A 20,139-nucleotide genomic window follows, 5' to 3' on the forward strand; every position below is an offset into this window, starting at 1 on the left:
ACACCAAACTGAACACCAAGCCCTCCGCCCCACCCAAGCCTCCAGGACCTACCCCCACTATCACGCCTAACCTCACAGCCCGCAACAACAGACTAGGCACTAGACTCCCCATTACAACTAGCAGGCCCACTGCCAAATCCAACACCAAAACCAACAAGAAGCACAAGGCACCTAATAAGCCCAAACTACTCCCACTAAAAGGAGCCTTACTCAATGTCAGATCCCTTTCTGCCCACCCCACAGAAATCGCCGACATTATTCTAACTAATCATCATGACTTCCTAGCCTTAACTGAAACCTGACTTCATGAAGCGTCCGGACCATACTTATCGCTAGCCATCCCTGACAAATACTCTATCCTCAGAGTTGATAGACCCAACACCAGGGGAGAAGGCATAGCGATCATCTCCAAATCTTCCTTAGATTTTAGATCAGTCTCCTCAGTGTCACTCAAATCCTGTGAGCTACTAACAGTCAAGTTGCAAACGTCCCCCACAAGAATGATCCCCTTTCACCTAATATATAGACCCCAAGGCCCTCCTGGGGTCTTTGAAGAAGACATCACCTCTCTCATTGCTGAAAACTCCAAGCCATCAGCACAAATCATTATCCTCGGAAACCTTAACCTTGGTTACCACGACCCCAATGACGCCCCTGCTCCATCCTTAGCCAATGCCCTAACAGAACATGGCTTTTCACAACTTAATGCCCTCCCAACCACCAGAAAGGTAGAATTATCGACTGGATAGCGACTTACAATTGCAACACAATCTGTAAGGATCCCCAACCTCTTGCATGGACGGATCGCTACCTCATCCCTCTTGAAGTTAACATTAATCATGTAGCACCCAAAAAGTGCCCCATGGCACCAGCCTGTCCAACCAGAAACAAACGCAACATTACTGCCGAGGCCCTACTACCCTTGGTCCTACCCATCCTTAACGCACTTTCGGCCAACGCTGATCTGACTCCTTCAATGACTCTATGGCCAATGCGATGGATACCATTGCCCCTCTGAAATTGCGCAAAGACAAACCAAGAGCTCATCTGAATTCGTGGTACAACCCCGAACTCAAGCTACTCAGAAAAAAGAAAGCTAAGGCACAACTCCTATGGAAAACCAATCCCTCTGCGGAAAATAAATCAAATCTTATGAATATATCTTCTTTATATAAAAGTGAGATCATTCACACCAAAAAAGATGCATACAACGTCGGGATTGATCAGGCAGGGTCCTGCACTAAAGAATTATTTAAGATTCTAAAAGAACTAGAACATCTCAATCCACCTATAGACACCTGCTTGAAAGACAACCCTTGGTGCACCAGCATCCAAAACGCCCTTAACAACAAAATCACAGGACTCCAAACTAAAATTGAGGACAAACGTCAACAACTCTCCAACAACAAGTTTACAAACCCTAGCTCACCAATGCCCATCGACACCAAATCGGTCTTCACATTCAAGAAAGTAACTACGATAGAAGTTCAAAAAATCATCACCTCCTTAAAACCCTCGAACTGCAAAGGGGACAACTGTCCCGCCCAGATCATAAAATATGCAGCTAGAGATCTATCCCCCTTTATCACTAAACGTATTACCTATCATTCATCAATAACTCAGTCCCCAGCAACCTTAAACACTCATGGGTTCTGCCACTCTTAAAAAAAACAATCACTAGACCCAGCCATACCCACCAGGGTCAGCCGCTTCTTGAAGCAACGAGCTGGGGATAGATCTCTCTCCGCGGCAGGGGCCTCCCTCTGGAACAGCCTTCCTGCCTCCCTGAAACTTGAGGAGAACCATCTTCGGTTCCGGAAGCACCTCAAAACCTTCCTCTTTGCTTCTGCTTTCTCTCTCCCTCTCCCCTGCTAAATTCTTCACTGAAACTGCACTGAATCTGCAACTGGGCCACTCTCACCAACCTCGGTCCTTGGCCCAGCCACTCTCCACTTGCACTGCCTCCCTGGCAACCCCTGCACTGCGGGACTGTCTCTGTATCCCTACAGCCCCCCCCCCCTTCCCAGCACTTGTCTGCACTTACCTTGCACTTGCCACCAGCTGGCCCTATTTATTTATTTATTTTTATTCTACTTACCCTGTACTGCACTTCCCCCCTCCCCTTCCCGTTGCACTTTTTCCCTTCCCCCTACCCCTGCACTTGCACGATCTAAATGATACCTGGCCTAGTAGGATCGTTGTCTGTCTTCCCCTTGTTCCCCCCTCCCTGCCTCGTTGCGCCTTGAAACACTTGTGTATAGGCGCGTTACAAATGCCATATATCATATCATATTATCATATCATATCACCAATTACAGACTCATCACCACAGTCCCATTCCTATTAAAAATCCTGGACAGAGTCACCCACCTCCAAATTCAGGAATATCTGTAATACAACCAATTGCTAGGAATACGTCAATCTGGCTTCAGACCTCAACATGGAACAGAAACTGCCCTTGTTGACCTGAAAAGTCAGATTGATGAAATCAAAGACAAAGGTAATACCGCTATCCTACTCCTCCTAGACTTATCAGCGGCCTTCGACCTGGTCGATCACAAAATCCTCTGCAGCCACCTAACCACCGCAGCTCACTTCTCCTCCTCTGCTATCACTTGGATACAATCCTTTTTGGCGAACAGAACCATGCAGGTTTTTTCTACAACAGCTGCAGCAGACCCCATCCCTATCACATGTGGGGTACCACAAGGCTCCTGTGTCTCCCCCACCTTGTATAACATATTTACAAAGCCACTATTTGACCAACCTGACCGTCTGGGTGTCACCTACACATATTAGGCAGATGACACCCAGATACCCCTCACCATCACAGGCAACTACCATGCGGACGTCACCTGGATTAATGAAATCTTCTCCATCATTCAGGCATGGATGGCATCTCATGGCCTTTGCCTGAATGATGAGAAGACGGAGCTCCTCCTTGTCGGCTCTCCCAGTAACCTGTCTAAACTTAATCCTAACTACAAAAACATCATTATCGATGGTCACACCATCCCTATTGCTAAAAGCGTGAAAACTCTCGGCTTTTACCTTGATGCCAACTCTAACCTCACCAAACAAACTAACATGATCGCCTCAGCCTCCGCCTACACAGGCAAGCTAATTAGGGTCAGTAGACCCTTCCTATCATCCAATAGCTGCCTCACTCTTGGTAGAGCCCTCATACAGTCCAAATTGGACTACTGCAATAGCATGTACCTAGGTGATAACCAATCTATAATTAACAAAATACAGGTACTTCAAAACAACGCACTACATGCAGCACTTAACATCCCCAGGTGAGAGCACATATCCACTGTTAGGAAATCGTGCAAATGGCTCTCCATACGACAAAAAATGTATTTGAAAACCATTTGCCTCACATACAAGGCATTAAACCACCTAGCCCCTCCATATCTCACCAATAAATTCACCTTGAAATCCGCCACCAGAACCACCAGATCCTTCAACACTCTATGCTTGACAGTGCCTAGATTCTCCTTAAAAAGAGCTGGCGGTGCCAGTTTCACAGTACTTGCCTCCCAAATCTGGAACACCTTACCACTCAACATTAAAACTATTGAGTCCTTCCAGATCTTCAGGAAACATGTTATCGGCTGGCTCCTGAACAAAGAGTAACATATACCCTCCTAGATATGTGTGTACACCTCCTTCTGCTTAACTATGTTTGTAAACTCTGTAAATTGTTGTATATTGAAATTGTATATATCACACTATGTAACCATCTTCTTTAAGCACCCTTCTACCTCTGGGTTTGGAGCGCTATACAAATAAATAAAACAAACAAACAGTCCTCCCCTTTTCCTCCCTATCTGTACTCAAATGCATTAGTTTTGCCTTATAGGTGTCGCAAAGGACACCTAATGGCCCAAACTAAAAAATGACATTCGTCCTCTCTAAACCCACAAGAATGTGTGTAATAAAAAGAGTTGCTCGCTTGTCACTGGGAAGTGAAAGCAGCAAGTGATACTGTTCCTATATGACATTTTAAAACAATGGTTTTGCACTAAAACATACATTTTGATCCAAACAGGTTAAAAAAACAAATGTTTTCTTGTGTATGGGATAACACTTAGACACTCTGCTAAAGGCAAGTATGAAGGAACCCACCTTTAAATAGCCTCTTTAATCATGAACCTAGAGTCAGATGTGATCATGGTTAGATGTTCCCATAAAAAGCCAAAATTAAGTTCATATCACACAATTTTAATATCCTTATTTCAATGTAGTTTAATAGCTCCCAATTGCTCCATAATATCACAAAATGCATCTCCATAAACAACCTACTCAGGAGAACTTCAACGTGTCCCCCAGTTAAGCAGAGGTTTACGTTTAACCTCATACACTTTTTCAAAGATATCGAACTCTAGGGACATATGTATCAATGGAGTGCTACTCAGAACACTTAGTGGCGTTTTAAAAATCACATTATCCTTTGTTTCAAGCATTGTAATGATTTTAGGTCCACATATTTCCGCCCCATGGGTGTATGCCAACTTAGTTCGCACTGTATGTACATTTATAAAAATAGATACTGTGCCACCACCGAATCGTTTTCAGTGCTGCCTTCCCACTTGTAGACAAAATAGCCATCCATGTTTTTTTTTTCAGTTTATTTTTTCCAAGTAGAATTTCTATTCATACAGAATCCTCAGTATTGGAAATGGCTAGATTAACAAGGATGGCCAATCATGCTTTAAGTTTTGCTTTCATTCATCTCTAATGCCTTGGAGAGTAAATAAAGTGGATACATTAAATTATTTCTGTATGCTCATCAGTGTTTTTTTACAATTGGACTGCATCTACCTTCGAATAATATGTCAACCTTTTCTTTGTTCAATTCAGGGGCATGAAGCACTAAACTCTAAATACAAATCGTTAATACATTTTGAAAATAAAAGAGGGGTGAGAACATATTAATTCCTAATGCCTTTCATTACAGGGAACTGATTCGTTCTTTCAGCTTTGGGGCCCCAACGTATAACAGTATAATTAATAAGGTATCATTTATATTTCACTTTGTATCTGTCAGATTTTCTTTTGTAGGTTTTCATTATCTGGCATGCTAGAACCTATAGCCTTCTATTCAGGATCGGACAAATAAAGCTACAGTTATAGGAGGCAGCATTCCAAACCCTGTGGAGAGTAGAAAGTGGCAGTAAAAGAGCTTATCAACACTTTATTTTGTCTTGCAGGATATTGTAGGATTTGGTAGGTGAATTTGGTGAGTGGAGCAGACTTAAAGCAGGTACGCTTTCGCAATCCACTTATTCTTCTTCCAGCATACATTTTCATGCTGATGGAAACCTAATAGATTCGTAAAGCATTCACCTGACATTTTCAACTGGTTAAAGCAGGTGGTTTCCTGAACTGATTCTCCACACTGTTAAGGATTAGAAACTTCTTTATTGTATAATTGAAGATCATATGTTCACCCAACCGGTCCTATCAGAGGCTCCTTCCAACTGACTGGGAGCTCTGGAGCTAACAAGGTTCTCCTGCATCCTCATTCTACATTCTATGTGTGCATTCCATATATCAAGAATGATACACATCTCCCTTTTCACTGCAAGTGACAGTAGAAGAACAATTGGAGCACAATAACCGGGTAACTTGATGAGACATTAGAATACAATAAACATTAAATCAAAGTAACATTAGAAGAAAATATGAAAACAGGATCTACGTTACTTGATGCAGCATTACCATGTAGAGAAGGAGCCAAGTACCCCCACGAAAAGCTCTGCCCGCATGCTACCTATATGTTTGGAGCCAGACATTGAAACACGTGCAGTACCAGAGAGGATGTGTATACCGCAGAAAATCCTGGAAACAAGGTACCCATTGAGAAAACCCTATATGCATTCACAAAGGAGTAATGGCCTTTTGGACAAAGTCTTGAAAGAAGTGTGAAAATTATTTAAAGGAAAGACTAGTGATGTCATGGGAAGGAGGGATGACACACCAAGAAAAGATGCAGGAGGTAAAAAATATAGACGTTCTGTAAGATCTGAAGTAGAGGTGTCGAAGATGAGCAACATTTCGGGCTCGAGATGAAGATGCTCATGCTACAGAAACACTGAAGAAAATACAAATCAGTTTACACTTGCACAGGTGCAGTAACACAAGTAGACAAAGTGATCTTAAGGCTGGCTACGAAGTGAATAGTTTGCGTCGATGCGCCAACATCTGTACATAGGAAAGTGTACAACATAAATATTCCACAATGCACTTTAGCAAGGCCTGAAACCCTGTGATTGGAAAGAGTTTTCAGTGTGGTGGAGTTGGAAAAGTATTGATTGCAGAGGAGAAATTCAAGAAATGCTTGATGTCCGTTGTAACTCCCTGCTTTAGATAATTGCAAATAAAACAGACCGAGCTTTGCCAACTTCCCGAGTCGGCTTGTTTATTGATGTTTGAGTAAATTCTGCATCCCCATCTATTTCTAAGTATTGTTACCTCGTTTTAAAGGGCCCTAAGTTTATGGGTTCAACCACATCACCGATAACATATGAAAGTACCACATTAAGATGTATGCGTGAGGTTCTGCAGATGATTAAGAATATTCTTATCCAACATAATCTTTCAAATAAGATGGTCTCCCACAGTTTCTAGCGGGAAGTTCTCTACTATGAATTTTACAACTCTCCTTGTACACAACCCGATCATTCTCTTCTCCTCTCGCCTGCACATTGTCTGACTTCGTTATATACATGCACACGCTATTAACATTCCACACTCATCCATCTGACACTTTCACAGTGCTGTGTAACCTTTTAATGACTTTCATGGGTTGTGACCACTTTAAACCTCCTTCCACCCTGTTGCTGGGAAACTTTATAAGAACCCAATCTCCTTCCTTGACTATGCATTTTTTGGTTGCTTTCCTAATGTCAAAATTAATTTTGTTGCCCATCTGTCTATTGCTAAACGTCCCCTTGACACTATTCATATCAATGTTTTTCTAACATGCTCTACCCAACCATCCAGAGCAAACTCTAGTGTTGGGTTTCCTTCCCTTTAACATTTCAAATGGAGATATACCCATACTCACATGGGCAGTGAATCGGTTTGCTACTACTTTATCTTCTGCAGCCTTCTTCCAATCACCTCCTTCTGAAATGGCAACCCTTATACTGTCTTTGATCACTCTATTAAATCTTTCAACTATTCCATTGGTTTCTGGGTGATAGATAGCACTGTTCTTAAGTTCAATCACATTCATTCTCAAATAATCTTTCATTTCAGCTGCAACACATTGTACACCATTGTCTGTTATAATGAAGGTGTAATATGCTTCCCTTCTAAAAAATTCCATCAAGAAACGTAATTACATCTTTGACACACCCATTTTAACCCATGACAATTCCACCCAATGAGAAAGCATGTCTACCAAAGCTATACCATATCTACAGTCTATTGCGACCTCACTGGTCCTACTATGTCAAGTCCTACTCTTTCCCAGGGTACAGATGGAATAGACATGAGGATCATTGGCTCTACTCTTGTGGTACAACCTTAGGTGGCATTGCACACTCTCTGATGATTATTTCTATCTACAAATCCATTCATGGCCACCAACAATCTTCCCTAACCAATTGCTTTGTTTTGGTCAATCCCTGGTTACCTTCATATGCTACTTCAAGAATCCTTTTCCTTACTCCGATTGGAGGAAATACTTTCATCAAAGACATTCTTAATGGGATCACGTATGATTCCTATCCTAATTTAAGTGCCTTTCATCCCACACTCTAGTCTTTCCTTGACATCAACGAGAACATAATCTACCAACATAGCTTCACGCCATTCATTCTCTGTCACCACTTAATGGTTTATATTAAGAACTTGTTCATCTTTACTTTATTAGCTTTAATTCGACAAAAAATAACTAGAAGCAATGCACAAGTGAAAAATACACCAATAAGCAACATCATAAATGCTTAGCTCATGAATCACTTCCAATCAGAAAATAAATTCATCATTTTACCAGAGAAGGCAAATAAAGCAGGGTCACAATTTTACCACAAATAACTAACAGCTAATGCTAGATAATTTCCCAACCACAAGGCATTATTCTCCTACATTAGCCTTTCTCATATGTTTTTTTCCTGCCCAACTCAAGTAACTAGTTGTAGAAAGGACAGTCGCTGCATCTGCGGTATCCAGGTACATTGCCATGGCATCACCTAATGACCTGCAGGAGCGACTTAAAAATAAGGGCTTAAAAAAATGCTTCTTGAAAGTTTTAGTGGCTGGACAGAGTAATAAATCATGTTGAACAGTGTCACGACCCTCACCCAAAACCCCCTCTGGCAAACCCATTGGCCAGGTGGAGTCAGGACTTGGGCCTCTATAACCTGGCATCCTTTTCCAAAACCCTCTTGGGCCACTCCTGGCACCTATGGTCCAGGCTCATACACCATGAAAAACATGTTCTTGGGAACTACTTAATGTGTTATCAGCCAACATGGAGGCTTCCACATAGCTTGGTTCCAAAGAACCAAGCTATGCGGTCTAGTGTTTTGGGTGTGGTAGCCTACGGACTACTTTACCTGGACTATTTTGTTGGGGCTATTTAAACCACACCCGAGCATGACAACACGCTTCGCGTTACTTTGCAGCTTGCAACGTGACGCTCACCGTGCCCAGCTATTCTCTCAAACCTCAGAGAAGCAGAACCTGCAAGGAGACAAAAGGAACATCATTAGCAGCAGCATCTTACCTGCAGTCTTCATCTTTAGCCACTTGCATCTACTGAGAACAGCTTCCTCGAATCTGTCCGCCTCCCGGACAGAATGACCTGAAAAAAGAAGATAGAAGCAACATTAAAGAAAGCAGTAGAGACATTTGCAAGTTACAAACTGCTCAAAAGGCTTACCTGGCTGGTCACCTCTCGGCTGGCACCACTCCGGACATTCCACTCACGCTGAAGAACACCGTGACATACAAGGAAGGAAAATACAGGTTAGCAAAGGAAAGACTTCACAGCGCTGTGCATAGCGCTTACTTACCGCATCATAGCGCTCTTAATACGCCATCATTTACCAGCGGGGCTCAACCAAGCCAGTTCGCAGCGCTGAAGCTCTGCATACCTAAGGGAGAAAAAAGAGACATTGTAAACAAAAAAAGGCATGCAGGATAGCAACAAAACTAAAGAACAGCAATAAGACCTACCTGAACAATATCAAACGGGCCGGCGTCAGTGAAGTAACTGGTCTGCACACGCCCATGAAAGACAACACGCCCCTGCAAAGAAGGCAGGATGGAGAGCACGCCTAAATCTACCACAAGCCTTGAACACAGTCCTCCTGTATTTTCAGGCAGAACCTTCCCCGCCGACCACATCTGGGCAAAGCTGAGAAGAATACCAGCGAGTAACCCAGCTGGGTGGCGTCCCTGTGGATACCAGGTGAGCATAACAGAACGCAAAGCATACCATAACACATCCACCTGGGCACCATGGAGACATCAGAAATGGACCAATTGGCCCAATTACTTGGAGAGCTTCGTGCTGAGGTTCATTCTGCCCGACAAGACACTAATGCCCTCTGGAGAGACCTAATAGTGACAAGAGAACGCACTGAAGAGATTAGCAGGCAATACTTGCAATCACAGGCAGGGCAGACACCTCTACCTGGAAGCAATCCAACGATTCAAAACCCCGCCATACCACCCACTCTGGTACAGATCACGTTAACTGGAACAGTTCCCCAGGCACCACCAGAACGGTTCTCAGGCGACCCACAGAAGTATGCGACATTCATCAATCAGTGTCGCCTTCATTTTCTTTGTAGACCTGGAGCATTTCCAAATGACCAAGCTCGGGTAGCTTTTGTCTTATCATACCTGAGTGGTAGTGCAGCAGATTGGTCGGTGCCGTTGGTAACCCATGACGATCCTCTAATACATGACTTTGGGGGGTTCCAGAGAGAAATGGAAAAACTTTTTGCTCGCCATACCCAGGAACAAGCAGTAGACAATGAACTCTTGTCCCTCCGACAGGGGAATCAGGACTTGTTAACGTGCATTGCTACCTTCAACAGACTGGTTGCTGAAGCTTGGTGGCCAGAAAACAAAAGAACCACGTTATTCAATCGAGGCTTACGAGGCGAATTAAAGGACGTATTAGCCCAGGTGGTTGATCCACCCAGAGACTGCAGAATTCATAAATCTGGTCATGCAGCTAGACCACCAGTTGCAGGACCGAAAGGCAGACCAGTCTAAAACGGACCCTCAGACCGTGTATGTTCGACCAAGGGAAAACACACCCGTGTACCTGAAAATGCCGTAGAACCCATGCAGATTGGAGGGATACGGCCTCCATTAACAAAACAAGAGCGGGACAAAAGAAATCAGCAACAGCTTTGTTTGTATTGTGGAAAACTAGGACATTTCCTGAAGGACTGTCCAGTAAAACCCCCAAGAAGAACAGTCGGGGCCACAGAGAAGGATGAAGCTAAGGAATTGGAAAACTACCAAGCTCGACAAACGTAGAGGTCAGTTTGTCGAGTGAGAAGAAAGAGTTGCTGACCTTGCACTTTCCAATATCAGTGATCTTAATTAACCACCAACAGTCGTCAAGAATGCATGCCGTTGAAGCATACATCGTTAGCGGAGCAGTTGGAAATTATATTGATCAAGAACTGGCAGCAGAGATGGGGCTTCTTTTGTCTTCTAAGCCAACTATGGACAAGGTAACCACCATGGATGGGACAGAAATCGCTTCCGGACCAGTAACCCAGTGCACAGCCAGGGTAAACTTGCTGTGCCAGGACGGACATCGGGAGTCTATTTCATTTGATCTCATCAAGGCACCTCAGTTCAGGCTAATACTAGGGATGCCATGCTTGGTGGCTCACAACCCTTTGAAAGACTGGCGGGCACGAAAATGAACCTTCCCTGGTGACTGCTCCTCTGCCTCCTATTACCAAGAGGAGAAACCCGACGTCTGTATCCCCATGAATCCCGGAGCGACAGTATCGACCCTGGGAGCAACTAATACCTTGCCCAGTGAATACCATGATTTCCAGGATGTTTTCCGAAAGGACCAAGCCAATACATTACCGCCGCACAGGCCCTATGACTGTCAGATCGACCTTGGATCTTGTGCACAAGTCCCTTGCGGCAGGATCTACACTCTCACAGAACCAGAAAACCTTCATTTGAAATCCTATTTAGACCAGTACCTTGCAAACAGATTTATCCGTCCTTCGAAGTCCCCCGCAGCCAGTCCTTTGTTATTCGTACCAAAAAAGGAAGGAGACTTGAGAACCTTTATTGACTACCACGCATTGAACCAGATCACTGTGAAGAACCGCTACCCCTTGCCACTTATCCCTGAGATGCTAGACCAAGTTAAAGAAGCCCAGATTTATACCAAATTGGACCTTCGAGGAGCGTACCACCTGGTCCGAGTCAGACAAGGAGATGAATGGATAACCGCCTTCCGTACTAAGTACGGCTTGTTTCAATATCAAGTCATGCCCTTCGGGTTATGTAACGCTCCTGCGGCATTCCAATATTTCATGAATGACGTCTTAAGGGAGTTAATTGATGTGTGCGCCTTAGTGTACATAGACGACATCTTAGTATACGCAGCCTCGAAACAAGATCATGTTAGGCACGTTCGTTCAGTCCTCACCAAGCTTCGTCAACATCACTTGTTTGCAAAGCTTGAAAAATGCTTTTTTCACGTCACCGAAGTAGATTTTCTTGGTTTTATCCTTACTCCAGGAGGCATCAGAATAGACGTGCACAAGGTAGATGCCATTCTGAAATGGCCTTCACCGACATCTCTGAAAGGGGTTCAAAGCATGCTGGGCTTTGCGAACTTCTACCACCGGTTCATCCCAGACTTCTCTCAGGTTGTGCACCCAATCACAGTACTATTACGAAAAACAATAAGAAGTTTACTTGGACTGAAGAAGCAGAAGCAGCCTTTCAGGAACTTAAACAAAGATTTACCTCCACGCCAATCCTGCAAAATCCTCGTCCAGACCTCCCTTATGTCGTTGAAACTGATGCGTCCAGTCTCGCAATGGAGGCTGTTCTTTCACAGAGAGACCTGGAAACCGGCCAGCTATATCCTGTGGTCTTCTGGTCGAAAATGTTCTCACCTCCAGAGATTAATTATGCCATCACGGACAAGGAACTTCTGGCTATCAAATCCGCCTTTAAAGCCTGGATGCACTACCTTCTGGGGCCTGACATACCATTGCAGTCATCACAGACCATCTTCCCTTTTTTAGGGATCGCCTATATGTACCCAAGAAGGAATTACAACAGCATATTATTTCAAACTATCACGATTCACTGATCGAAGGGCATCCTGGGATCGCCAAAACTCTAGCTAAGGTGAAAGAGAACTTTTGGTAGCCTACCTGGCCTAAGGACATCATTCAGTATATTCAGTCCTGCGGTGTCTGCGCACAAAATAAATCTCAGAAACAAAAACCATCTGGTCTCCTACAACCATTGGACATTCCTCCAGTTCCATGGTACCCTCTTTCCCTTTAATTCATCACTGATCTACCTCCAAGCCAAGGGTGCAACACCATCCTTGTAGTTGTGGACTTATTCTCGAAGATGGCCCATTTTATTCCTCTCAAAGGCCTCCTAGATGCAGACACTTTAGCAAAAGTGTTCCTGGAGGGCGTGGTTAAGATACATGGCTTCCCTTCGGTTCTGGTGTCTGATCGGGACAGCCAGTTTGTTTCAAACTTCTGGAAAAAATGTTGTGCATTGGCACAGATCGACGTTTGGCTGTCTACCAGTCACCATCCCCAAACGGACGGCCAAACCGAGAGAACCAATCAGACACTCGAGCAATATTTACGGTGCATGTTGCACCATGAACAAAGGAATAGGAAAGACCTACTATGGTTAGCCGAATATGCATATAACAATTATTTGCATTCAAGCACGGGACAAACGCCCTTCTATATCCTTTATGGCAGACATCCACGTACCTCTGAACTAGACCTTCCAGCCAGCTTGGAAATGCCAGCGGTAAAGACTCTACACACAACCATTACTCAGGCTTTCAAAAGGGCAAAGGAACACCTTATTCATGCCAAAGAAAAACAAAAGAGATTCGCCGACCAACACCGGAAAAAGGCTCCTGATTATCAAGTAGGAGAAAAAGTTTGGTTAGCCGCTAAATTCGTACCCATCAAAGGAACCCGGACCTTTCATCCCAGATTCTTACGACCCTACACCATTAAGGCTATTATCAACCCAGTAGCCGTGAAACTGGATTTACCACCTAATCTACAAATCCACCCGGTATTTCATGTGTCCCTCCTGAAACCAGGCAACCGGGCACACAGATTGGGACACCACCTAAGCCCATACTTGTTGACAGAGAACCAGAATTCGAAGTCATAGATATCTTGGACTCTAAATACTCTAGGACCAAGCTATATTATCTCGTCGATTGGAAAGGATTTGGACCACAAGATAGATCCTGGGAGCCCAGTGAGAATATCCACGCACCATGTCTAATCAGAAAACTCCATCGGAACTTCCCAACCAAACCTGGGCCAGACAGAAAGAACACCATGGGAGGGGCCTTAGGGGGGAGTGCTGTCACGATCTTCGCCCAAAACCCCCTCTGGCAAACCCCTTGGCCAGGTGGAGTCAGCACTCGGGCCTCTAGAACCTGGCATCCTTTTCCAAAACCCCCTTTGGGGCCTCTCCTGGCGCCTATGGTCCCAGGCTCATACTTCATGAAGAACATGTGCTTGGGAACTACTTAATGTGTTATCAGCCAACATGGAGGCTTCCACATAGCTTGGTTCCAACGAACCAAGCCATGCGGTCTAGTGTTTTGGGTGTGGTATCCTAGGGACTACTTTACCTGGACTATTTTGTTGGGGCTATTTAAACCACACCCGAGCAAGACAACACGCTTCGCGTTACTTTCCAGCTTGCAACGAAGATGCTCACCATGTCCAGCTATTCCCTCGAACCTCGGAGAAGCAGAACCTGCAAGGAGACAAAAGGAACATCATTAGCAGCAGCATCTTACCTGCAGTCTTCATCTTTAGCAACTCGCAGCTACTGAGAACAGCTTCCTCGAATCTGCACGCCTCCCGGACAGAACGACCTGAAAGAGGAAGATAGAAGAAACATTAAAGAAAGCAGTAGAGACATTTGCAAGTTACGAACTGCTCAAAAGGCTTACTTGGCTGGTCGCCTCTCGGCTGACACCACTTCGGACATTCCACTCGGGCTGAAGAACACTGCGACCTACAAGGAAGGAAAACACAGGTTAGCAAAGGCAATACTTTGCAGCGCTGTGCATAGCGCTTACTTATGCCATCATTTACCAGCGGGGCTCAACCAAGCCAGTTCGCCATGCTGAAGCTCTGCATACCTAAGGGAGAAAAAAGAGACATTTTAAACAAAGAAAGGCATGCAGGATAGCAACAAAACTAAAGAACAGCAATAAGACCTACCTGAACAATATCAAACGGGCAGGCGTCAGTGAAGTAACTGGACCGCACACGCCCATGAAAAAACACACGCCCCTGCAAAGAAGGCAGGACGGAGAGCACGCCTAACTCTACCAGAAGCCTTGAACACAGTCCTCCTGTATTTTCAGGCAGAACCTTCCCCGCCGACCACATCTGGGCAAAGCTGAGAAGCATACCAGCGAGTAACCAGGCTGGGTGGTGTCCCTGTGGATACCAGGTGAGCCTAACAAGTCTCTCTGGGCTCGCCACAAAGAATACATGATGCCGAAACGGCATTGTTTCATCTGTGCCAAAATGTGGCAATTGGCTTGAAATCCAATAACAAACTTTAGATATAGAGCCCTTTCCTACCCGAGGGAAACATAATCCATGTACTCTTCACAACCACCCTTCTTGATTATAAGATATCGAGCCTGTTGCGCTGAGGCTCTGGATTTTGCCAAGATATCCTGCCAGGCTTTTGCCCCTGTTGCGCTCTTAAGCACTTCCTTGGAAAAAGATGTAATCACTGAGGGATTTGACCAATACTCCTGCAAACCCAAATAACTTTTCACATGAGCAGCCCACTTTAAGGAGCTGCTCCCTTGCTGCCTCTTTATATTTACATAGATCATGATTGGACCACAGACTGGCCCAATAGAGGACCGGGCGCAGTTTACAAATCGTCTCAAACCCCTCTAATACAGTTTCAAAAAGCACTTGGATATTCGGGGCAACAGTGGGCAAACCAAGAATATTTTTTAAAAAATGTGGTCTCTGCCAAAGCAAGGGGCTGAATATCCACTTGTCCCCAGAGCTCGATCCCATACATAGCTGCCTGACATGCTTGCACTTTGTAGGCATCCAACGAGCGCTGCACCCCCCCATTCCCATGCGCATTAGTACATCTGGTAAGGGCCCCACTGTACCTAGCCAAGGTGAGAGTGGCCTTTTCAATCTACATTTCCAACTACATGACGCTGTGATTCTCAAACCTAAATAATCGTATGACTCAACCTGCCCAATCACACCATCCTCCAGGGAGAGTGATAGACGCTTTTGTTTCTTCCTGGGATTGGCATTGAAAATCATGGCCTTAGTTTTAGTAATATGCAAGGAGAGCCCATTCCGTTTGGTGAAAGCAACAAAAATATCCAATTGTTTATGCACACCAGCAGGTGCAAGAGAGAGAAGCACTGCATCATCTGCAAACAACAATGCAGGTAACTTGTCCCCTGACAGCGAAGGGGCGTCAGTCTGAACAGTCAAGAGCATCTTCAAAACTTTGTTAATGAAGATACCGAACAGCCTAGGCATCAGCACACATCCTTGCCGCACTCCCTTCTGGATATCAATGCTGTGGAAAATGCTCCCATCAGGGCTCCAGTGGACCACCTCCGAATTCCCTGTATAGAGGCTAAGAATTGCTGTGAGCAGAGCAGCGGGAATGGCTAGCTCCTCAAGTACCTTCCATAAACACATCCGCTGGACCGTTTTCAAAACCGTACGTAGGTTGACAAATACTGCATAAATGTTTACCTTTCTGAAACCCCACCTGGCGATGGTCTATTACTCCAGTGCTCAGAATCCAATCATTCAGATGGAATAGGAGAGCCCTGGCAAACGTATTGCCCCTAGCATCCAATAAGGCAATGGGCCTACAATTAACAGGATCATCATGCTCACCCCTTTTTTTTTATAAAAGGACGGTTTCAGCCGTGGTCCAAGACTCCAGGACCTTTGTGCTAGCCAACACTGCATTAAATAATTTGGTCAAATAGTGTACCCAGACTAAGGATTAATTTCTAAAAAACTCTATCAGTACTTTATCCGGGCCTGGAGCCGTACCCAAGTTTTGTTGCACCAGTGCAAGCACCACTTGGGCCTCAGTGAGCATCAAAGGGGACACAGGTGGGACCAGAGCTGGTGCAAAACAGTTCTGATTGGTACACCACTCCATCGAAGTCCCACAGTCTTCTCTATAGAGGTCATCATAATAATCTGCCTTGCTGCTTCTGGATTCAAACCATACAACTGAATTTGACTCCCCTAATGGGCAGCCCCCATCTTAAACCAGAAACCTTTAGACATGCCATGGCCAATTGATTCCAGAAGAGCCCTCCATAAGTCCTCATGCCACCACCTTTTTAAATCGTTCAGCGTCATACGATAAGCAGCTCTTGCCCGCCTAACCACAACACACCTCTGGGGCTCTTTGCACTTAGTGGCCGCTATGAGCCGCCCCATAACTTCCTGACACTCCTTATCATACAAGGGAGTCACTATCTCCATTACATTGTGTGCTGCTTTCACAGGTTTAGAGCAATGACCTCCCACTTTCTCTTTGATTTCCTCATGAAGTTTAATGAAAGTGGTGGCCTTCATCTGATCCGACCTCACAAAGGCCTCAAGGCCCTTTCTCGCCTGTCTATGTGAATGAGGGACAGATACTTTGCCATCAAGAGCAACCCTACTCCCTCCTCGGTCCCCCCAGAAGTCCTTGCTCACCACCATGCATAAGGGGTGGTGATCACTCTTCACCCTCTTGATAACTTCAAATGCCCTGATAATCCCCAGGCCTCCAAGTTGACCAACAAATAGTCTATTTTTACTAGACAACCGAACATTAGCAAAAGTAGGAGCCGCAGGGCGGTCTCCAGGAAATCAACCATCACATGCCCTGAGATTAACAGAAGCTAACAAAATAACCATCTCTTCCGCTGCCTTATACTGCTTCCAAGGCGGAGTGGTAAACGGGGGCGCCAGGTCCCAGAAGCTATCCTCCTCTGTCATGGTGTCTTCTAGGGTAGACACCAGCTCAGTCTGAGCATTAAGGTCCCCCATAATCAAAGTTTTTGGGAGTTCCATGGAGCTTCCCTCCAGGTCATAACTTCATTTGTGATCTTTTCACCCCTGCCCCAGGCATGCCCCTATTATAGAAATTAACAACAAGGACAGAGGTGTTATACCGCAGTTTTACATCCAGCGCCAAAACATCAGGAGAATTCATTTACAACACTGTAACTGCTTTAAATAAGTATTCTTTCCCCTAGTCACCAGGCCCCCAAACGGGCACTCCCTTAATCTCTTAGATGCTGGTATAAAGAAGGTTGCTTACCCTGCAAATATATTGGTTCCAGGGCCCAAGTTTCCTGAAGTGAAATCACCTCATGCCTGGTTGTATAGTGCTTGTGCAAGAATGTTCGTGCGCCTGATAGAATGTTTGGGTTCGAATGCTGTCGTGAAGGTTCCATCAGTGAACAGTTTGAGCAGCCTAGCCTGGGTGATTAGACCCAGTGGTTCACTGTATCAACTTAATATGTAACTATAATAAAGCTTATCTGAGGAGCCTAACAGATGTGTTCTAGGAATCTGCTTTTCTACACTGGTGACGAGGATGGTCTTCTTCAAGACAAGCAAAGGACCTGCAAGTTGAAAGAGAGACAATTAAGAGACCAGGTTGCTTTAGGGGTGCAGCAAGAAGACAAAGGATCCACTGCCCCCAAGTAAGTAAGTCCCGTCACCCAGGGTGATTAAGAGGGGAACCCACAGTGGGGAAACTTCTGGCCCTGTAAGAATCCAATAGGGGGTGAGACGCCCCAGTGCAATGCCCATGAAAGATATACAAGGTGCCAAAGGCAGTTGCAGAAGTGCCAGGACAGAAGGAAAATCAGGTGCTGTACTCCATGAATAAGATGTGCAAGGGGTAAGGGGAGCTAACAGAGAAATAATGGAGAGCAGCCATAACTCTGCATTTCTAAGTTGTGCCCTTATGTCTACTGGACGGTAGTGCAGAGTCAAATGCGCAGGTCAGTAAAATGAAGAAAGATGCAGAGCAATGCATTGGTGAACATATGCATATTGAAAGATGAGAGGCATTGCACAGCTCAGGGTAAAAAGATGGCTCTTATTTATATTCACATGCAGCCAAAACAAGTATCTCCCAGGGGACTGCACAGCTTCAGGCAGGCCCATTAGAACTGGAGCACATGGACATGCAGCGATAACTTCAGCCCAAGGAGGTACGCTGAAAGGAGGCACGCCAATGTATGGCAAGCCTGAGGGACTCACTGGTTGACACAGCGATGGTTGCCGGAGTGAGCTCTGTTGTCCATGTCAGCACAAAGTAATATGATAACGTCAACGTTATGTCCTGCAGGATGGTGATTGTTCAGAATCTCTGATGTCTCTATGAGTGCCTCGTGGTTGATTCTGGAATGAAGACCACTCTGTTACAATGTGAGCGAAGAGGGAGGTTCGATGTCTGTGTTAATGGACGTTTTCCTTGAGTTAAGCACCTTCTAGCATGTTGGTGCGTGATGATCCAAGTAGGAAGTGCAGATGATCAAAGAAAAGAACCTTCTGTTTCTTCGTTGAGGATCGGAGAAAAGGGTGCAGGCCAACAAGGGACATGAAACAGGATCAGACTATCAAAAATTGTGTGGGATCGCTATAAAACTGTGTGCGCTCGTTCCCACTCAAAAAACTTGTAATGAACAGGTTGGCTGCAGGTTATATCCTACCCTCAAGCTTCCCACAAAGCTTGTAAAAGTGAAAATTAGAATACAAGGTTTGGGCGGATATCTTGCGCTCTAACCATATGTTTTTTAACTTTAGTTTCAGAAATTATTATTTTTACAAGTCCATCCTTTTTATCCATAGATTACTTCCAAGTCAATTCAAAAAACCGCTGGCATAATATATCTCCAAAATGAGTGAATTTATTCTTCGAGCAAACACACAGCCGACACGGGTTTCGACCTCAGGTCGTTTTCAAGGCTATACCAAGTTACATATTCATCACGTATATACATTTGTATATGTTTTTTTAAGAAACAAAGATTGATAATAAATAAAATTATAATCCATACAATACAGTGTCACATTCCAGGGCGTGATGATGGGAAAGTCACATCATATTCAAATAAATAAATTCCAATTTCAAAGAAAAACAAAATAGAAACCTCAAATTAGTGTTAAATTTGGGTTCAAATAAACAACATTATATAAGCTTCATATATGGTTAATTATTATTTGTCAATTGGTGTCCCACACTCCATGTGACCCATTCCAGCAATCCCACATTGTGAGTACCTAATTAGAGACTAGAAATATATTCAAATGACATGTTGGTGCATTAAAAACAGAATTTAAGGGTTTTATGGGATTTATGCTTACCCTAAAAGTACTCCCTATATCTTTTTGATTTCGGTTGTCAGTACCCGACAATTTCATTTGACAATTCCTTTCAAGCCTATATAGAAAAAACTCTGATATATTATATATTATTATGAGCAGTATCTACAGTTCCATAAGTTGGTTCTTGTATAATTGAAAAAAGGTTATTAGAAAAATTCACTAACCTGGGCGGATGATTATGTTCGAGTATTATATCGGTAAGTTATTTTTAGTGCTCCAAAGTTCGTGGACCAACTATAAAATAAAATAATAATTTTATCTTAGTAAAGTCATATTTAAATTGTAACCATTCAAGATAATAAAAATTGAATTTCTCCTTAACCGAATGTCCCCATCTTTCTCTGAATCTTATTTTGTCAGTTCTCATTATCCCATGTCTTTCTATATTCCTCAGTTTCCCGTTAGTAAATTGAACCACGATAGACTAACTTTGTCCCATAGAGAGTCAAAAAAGATTCGAACT

Source organism: Ambystoma mexicanum, chromosome 7p (genome assembly GCF_040938575.1).
Source record: "Ambystoma mexicanum isolate Mex_15411 chromosome 7p, UKY_AmexF1_1, whole genome shotgun sequence".
Lineage (NCBI taxonomy): Eukaryota > Metazoa > Chordata > Amphibia > Caudata > Ambystomatidae > Ambystoma > Ambystoma mexicanum.